General features: G+C 48.1%; 1 protein-coding gene across 1 annotated transcript in view; it reads left to right on the top strand.

The window, feature by feature from the left end:
• The first annotated feature begins 898 nt into the window (after positions 1-898).
• Positions 899-6,000, top strand: part of AFAP1 (actin filament associated protein 1) — a 121,518-nt gene continuing 116,416 nt past the window's right edge. Inside the window, exon 1 of the mRNA XM_037385475.1 lies at positions 899-1,020. The gene's annotated coding sequence lies outside the window, so the exon portion shown is untranslated. The remainder of the gene's footprint in view (positions 1,021-6,000) is intronic.

Raw genomic sequence — 6,000 nt, 5'->3', positions numbered from 1 at the left:
ATATGTGAACTTGTCAAAGTCGGAACATGTTTACCCACTTTGTCCATATGTAAGTTTGCACTGGTCCAACGTGGATTTTTGTTAAAAACCTGAAGCCTGCTTTTAAGCTCTTGAAGGACACTTTTAGTCAATATAAACTTTAATCAACATCTGGCTTGTATCAAGCTAAACTGAGATGACAGAACTCATTTCTATACCCATGTTGGGTCTATGTGTGGTTTTACACCATCTTAAACTGTGACTTCAGATAAATGGCAACATGCTCAGTGGGCTCCTGTTCCACATTTGGGTTCTTGCCCCGCAGCCGAATTGCAGTAACAGCATCTCCTGGGCACGAATGGGACAGGGACGTGCTGCACTGAAGCTCCAGTTACGATACCGCAATATTCCAGCATTTTCTTCTTGGGAAAGCCTCCATCCTCCAAGGATGCTTCATCGGGGGCAGGAAACCCGTGTCTGCACTGCCAGCGCCAGCCTCGCAGGGAGCACTGGGGCTCATCTGCCTCTGCCCGGGGAAGCTGCGCCCACCGGGACCCCCTGCCCGGGGGCTGCCGCACCCCCGGCCGCTGCCGCACCCCCGGCCCCTCCCGCCCTGAGCCCGGGGGCTGCCGCGCATCCCTCCTGCCCTGTACCCCCGGCCCCGAGTCTGGGGGCTGCCGCGCATCCCTCCTGCCCTGTGCCCCCGACCCCTCCGGCCCCGTACCCGGGGGCTGCCGCACCCCGCTCCCCACCCCCCGCCTTTGTTCCGCTCGCCCCGCCTCGCCCTGCCCCCTCCCCGCGGGGCGGGGGAGCCGCGGACCGGGCTGTAGGAGAGGGCGGGCCGCCCCCCCGCGGCCCCGCCCCCACCCCGCCCCCGCGGCCCCGCCCCCGCCCCGCCCCTCCGCCCCCGGCGCGGCGCGGTGCTGGCTGCGCGGCGCGGCGCTGGGCTGCGCGGCCGGAGCTGCGGCCGGAGCTGCGCCCGCTCCCGCTGCTGCGCGGAGCCCGCTTTGTGCCGGCAGCCGCGGCAGGACGGCCGGAAAGGTAGGAGGGCTCCCGCCCGCTGCTCCCGGCAGCATCTCTCCCCCGAGCTCCGCGGGCGGGAAGGGAAAAGAGGAGGAAAAAGGAGGGAGGGGAAGGGCTGGATTCAGAAAAGGGCTTTTTCTGCCGAGGCTCCGCGGCTGCTCCAGGCAGCCCCGTGCTAGGACAGCCGGAGGCTCACTGGGGAAAAGCCTGAAAAAAACTCCCAACAAAATCTCGCTCGTTTTCTTGTCCGGGAGAAGCACATGGAGAACGCGGCGAGGGAGCCCGAGCATCAGGCTGCGGCAGCCCCGGCAGCCGCCGTCCCCCTGGGCTCCCCGCCGGGCCCCGGCACCGCTGCACCGTGCGGGCCGTGCCTGGGCTGGCACCCAGCAGGAATCCGGCTGGGAGCCTCGGCAACGAACCCGCTGTCTGCCATCCCGAAACTCGCATCCTTTCCCGGGGAAAGGCACCAGCCTGGCAACCCCGCTGCTGCTTTGTACAGCTGGGAGTTGCGTTATTTTCCGCCTTTTAGGGTGGGAGGAGGTGGTCTCTCTTCCAGCCTTTGCCATTTGAACCCGTTTCATCATCGCCGAGAGATTGCATCATGTTACAGTCCTGGATTCAGTCAGGGCAAAGGCGAAGCGAACCATCCTTCCAGATCTATCCCATTGGCTTCCCCACCCGACTCCCTCCTTTTTATTTCCTGTTTAACAGAGGTTAAAACTAAAAAGCAGCCGGCGATTGGCAGGCGGCGGTTTGGTTCACAGCGACGTATTTTGATTTCTTCCACTGAGGGTTTTTTTGGAAACTCACTTGTAACGTTGTTGGTTCTGTGTGAGTTTATGTGCCTTGTGTGTGTCGGGGGGGATGGAGGAAACTTGCCAAAGTTTTAGCTGGTAGGAAAATAATAAGGCGGCAAAAAAGTCGGATAAACAGTCAGGAGCAGCCGTTGCTGTATAAGCTGCAAGCTCTGGAGTCACAGAAGGTGAATGGATCCAGGCAGGCATCACTCGGAAACAGACGTTCACCTGCCCAGAAGGGCCATGTAACGAATGCACACACTTAGGAAAGGCAAGACAAGACAGAAGTCAGGAGCAGAGACGTCTTTAGCAGATCTCCCCTCTGGATCCCATATGACCATTTTGATGCAAACGCCTGGTGCGTCTGCGCCTGTTTTATTTATCGTACCTTTGCAATGACTGATCTTTTCAGCTCAGATCTGACTGTAAAATAAAAGCCAAAAAGATCTAATTAAATATTGTACTGCAGTCCGGGGCTTCCTAAGCCGACAGATTCTGCTCTCGTGCAGTTCTTTGTTTTGCTCCATAGGGAAAAAAATGTCACAGCATGGCTTGGTGCAGCTCTTGGAGGTATTTTCCGTAACTAGTATCTCGCCCTTGCAGGTGCTCTGCCACTGCTTGCTCCGAGTGTTACGGGACTGCTCTTTTCTTTCATGAAAATAGCAGTATTATGAAGTTCTTTTTCTCTGCTTCTCTGGGAAGGGTCCGTGCAGGGGCGCAAGGAAACAGCTTGGCAGCCAGATGGATCCATCCATCAGTGCTCTCCTATATGGGCATTTGATGCCCTTCAGTCATCCCTTATGCCTCCTGGTGGTTTCCATAGGAAAAGCTGCACATTTGCTTTCTTCTTTTGAACATTCCATTTTTCCTTTTGGAACTGGGGTGGAAGAGGAGCGAATCCTGCATTAGAGCCAGGGGCACAGCCATTCTGTCTTTCTGGGGCTATAGGGCACCAGGTGGATTTAAGAAGAATTTGAAATAGGTTCTGAAAAGAAGCATCTGCAGATTTCTTTGTTTGTCTGGGTACCCAGCGATTGTGGTGACAAGCCTGCGCACAGAACAATGAGCAGATACTCACTGCGTTTGGTGATATGTGGTGCTGTTTGGTGTTTCCTAGGAAATATGTCAGCAGATTTCAAAGTCTTGTGATGTGTTCCTAGGTCTTAGGTAGAATTTTAGATGAAGGGATTTGGAAGGTCTGAGTTGTTGAAATTATGGTGTTTCTTGAAGCAGTGGCAACAAGGAGGGGTAAAATGCAGGAGGGGTAAAATGCAAAGACACTTCAATAGGTCAGCCACTCACGCTATTTTAAAATCGTATAATTGTAGTGGAGAGGTTTTACATTTTCAGCTCCTGAGGCTCTCAGAATGGAAGGGATGCTGTCAGAAACATAAAAGAAAATAATACTGAGATCTCAATGGGGGCAGGCTGCATTTGGTATGCATATGTCTAATTGTGCTGCTTCTTTCAGTAGTGCAAAGAGAACCCGCTGTAAGGTCAGATCAGGAATTGTCTTGCCCCGCTGCTTGCCTGCAGACTTCCTTGAGACATTGCCCTAGGACAAAGAGCCAGAGGTTTGGGGCTGGTTTATGCAGTCTGGAGCCCACCGATTTAATTTCTGTCCATTTTCAGAAGTTTCGTATCTGGTATGTCAGTCAATGGGAGCATGGTATCCAGAAGCCCGCCTGGTTAACTGCATTGTTCAAGGCTGCGCTCTTTGTTTTGCGAGGAGGGGGCCAGGAGGGGAATGGATGTGCTTTATATTCATTTGCAAGAGGTCTCCTGCTGAAGTGGGAGGGTGGGATGCAAGGACCTACACTTCCAAGCTCCCATACAGATCAGTTGATTGTGTGCTGTTAGGGTTTTAGTCACAATTCAGCTTGTTTTAGATGTGAATGACACTTGGCTGCTGGTATGACCCTGAATTTCCTCTGATTCATCAGTTCATTAACAAATACAGTGTTTCATCTGGCACAGGAACTGTTTGTCTGGGCTGGGCAGGTGAGTGTGTTGCACACTCAGTATGACATTATTCCATGTTAATATACTCTAATATAAAATGTTCTTAGGCTTCCAGATGAACTCTGATAGTCAAACCCAACAAAAATAATAGAAAAATGGGAATTCAACCAAAGGGCTACAGTTACTGTGAACTCTGAAGCAGGACTGAAAAAGCTAAGCCTCAAATGTACTCCTATGTCTATTAATATTAAGGTTATCTATTGAAATTCAGGAGGAGTGAGCTTTCATACTATAAGCATCCTAAGCTGACCTTAGACCAAATTCAAGTTTTTAATATTACATCAGATACCTTTTTGGGGAGTGTCTGCATAGAGTAGTACTGAGAATAGTCTGTCAAAGCTATGAGCAGGTAGGAAAACATGTAGCTGCAATGGCACAGGGGTGACCCTGAGTGCAGTGTGCAGGGGTTACACCAGAGCAAGTGTTGCACTGCACCTACTCATCTGTGTATATGTGAAGGCTGTGTATTTGTATTGCATCTGCAACAGCACTGTAAAATACTGTATATTTTTTATCTAGTGTGTGTATATATATCTATGTATATATATATATATATATATACACACACTATATAAATTGTTCTTACTCTCTAGAAGCTGCCTCGTGACTCTCCAGGTCATGAAACACGTGTTGATGCTAGTGAATATTATTGCAGAAACATAATTGGGGTGTGTGGAAAGAGGGATATCTCATAGCAGATAATAAATGAACTTTTTCAGACATAAGCCCTATTTTCCAAGGTTACAGTAAGAAAAGAAACACTGAATGTCATAAATAGAGTTGTCTGTTGTCCATTACCCTTCTGCCACCTTAACAGAAATTTGGTCATGACATACAGTGACTAGTAAGGTCTGACTACTCAAGGTGCTGAGCACCCTTAGCACACAACAATGTCCAAATAAGCGGATGGTGATCACCTTTCTTAGAGTAGCCATGGGAGAATACACTAGGCTGTGAAAAGGATGATTCAATATCTGCTGAATATTTTACCAGTGTCCATCAAGGAATCTAGAAAAGAAACTCCTAAGAGGGCTTGTAATAGGTTTGATTTTGTATAGATACTGCCTTTTGAATGTAGCAGTATCTTAAAAGATGGTGTACATTTAGCAGTAAAATAAGCAAAACTGCATAGGATTGTCATCTTTAAATCTCTTTCCTAAACTGAAGAAGAAAAAAAATATTAAAAAAAAATCAGTGCATTATTCCTTTCATGATGACATAGTAGTGTGAGTTTTTGGACTGACTGGGGGATTTCTGTTGCCAACCTATCTCTGCTATCGTGTATTTTTGAGCTGGGTGATAAAGGCTTTCTCTAGGACAGATGTTGGTAACGGCCTTATTGTGCCAAAACCTTCATGAGTACAAAATGCTGAATAAAAATATTTCCATCCATTAATAGTAAGTGTCAGAACGGAGTACACCAGTGGTTTCAAATTTAATCTGTAATGTAGCTGATGTCTCAAAGATAACAACATTTTACCCCCAAGAAATATAGCACTTTGTGTGAGGTAATTGCTATGTGAGTTGCACTAAATATATATTATTCATTAGGGGACTGTCATTATATCATGTTTGTGAATTCCCAAAAGTCTCTTAACACTGTCCTGATCACATCTAAACATTTATGGTGTCTAAAGATTTTGGTGTCCTACTTGACTGACTGGTGTTCTGCCTTGCTGAATTTATTCTGATAGCCACTTTTAATGAGCATGCTGGCTTCCTTCATTTAAAAGGAGTGGATTTTGGGTTGGGAAAGGAGCTTAATTCATCTATTTACGTTATAAGAGGTAGCAGTCCTTCACAGAGAGTATGTAGTGGTATGTTATCTCAGTTTTGCAGAGAAGCGAATAGTAAAAGCTCTTGAATATTCCTATGCTAAACTACCATGCGCTGTCTTCAAATGTATAAAGGCTCAATATCTGGCCAGTTGCTGTGGGTGGATTTCCCCTTCCTTGCCCCCCCCCTCCTTGAAGTATGTTTAAGTATCTCTTTGAAACTTATCTGGTCTCTCATCAGTTACACATGCCTATGGTATTCCTGTTCAAAACTGGAAGAGGCGAGGAGACAAGGTAAGGAGGGAATTTCCCTGTTATTAGCAATTAGCAGATCCAGTTTTTATTTTGCTATACCATTTCTTACCAGGAGCAGCTGCAAAGAGAGAATTACAGTGTGACCTTCG

This window comes from Falco rusticolus, chromosome 1 (genome assembly GCF_015220075.1).
Source record: "Falco rusticolus isolate bFalRus1 chromosome 1, bFalRus1.pri, whole genome shotgun sequence".
NCBI lineage: Eukaryota > Metazoa > Chordata > Aves > Falconiformes > Falconidae > Falco > Falco rusticolus.
Note: the sequence above shows the minus strand (reverse complement) of the source record. Positions and strands in the feature narration are given on the sequence as shown.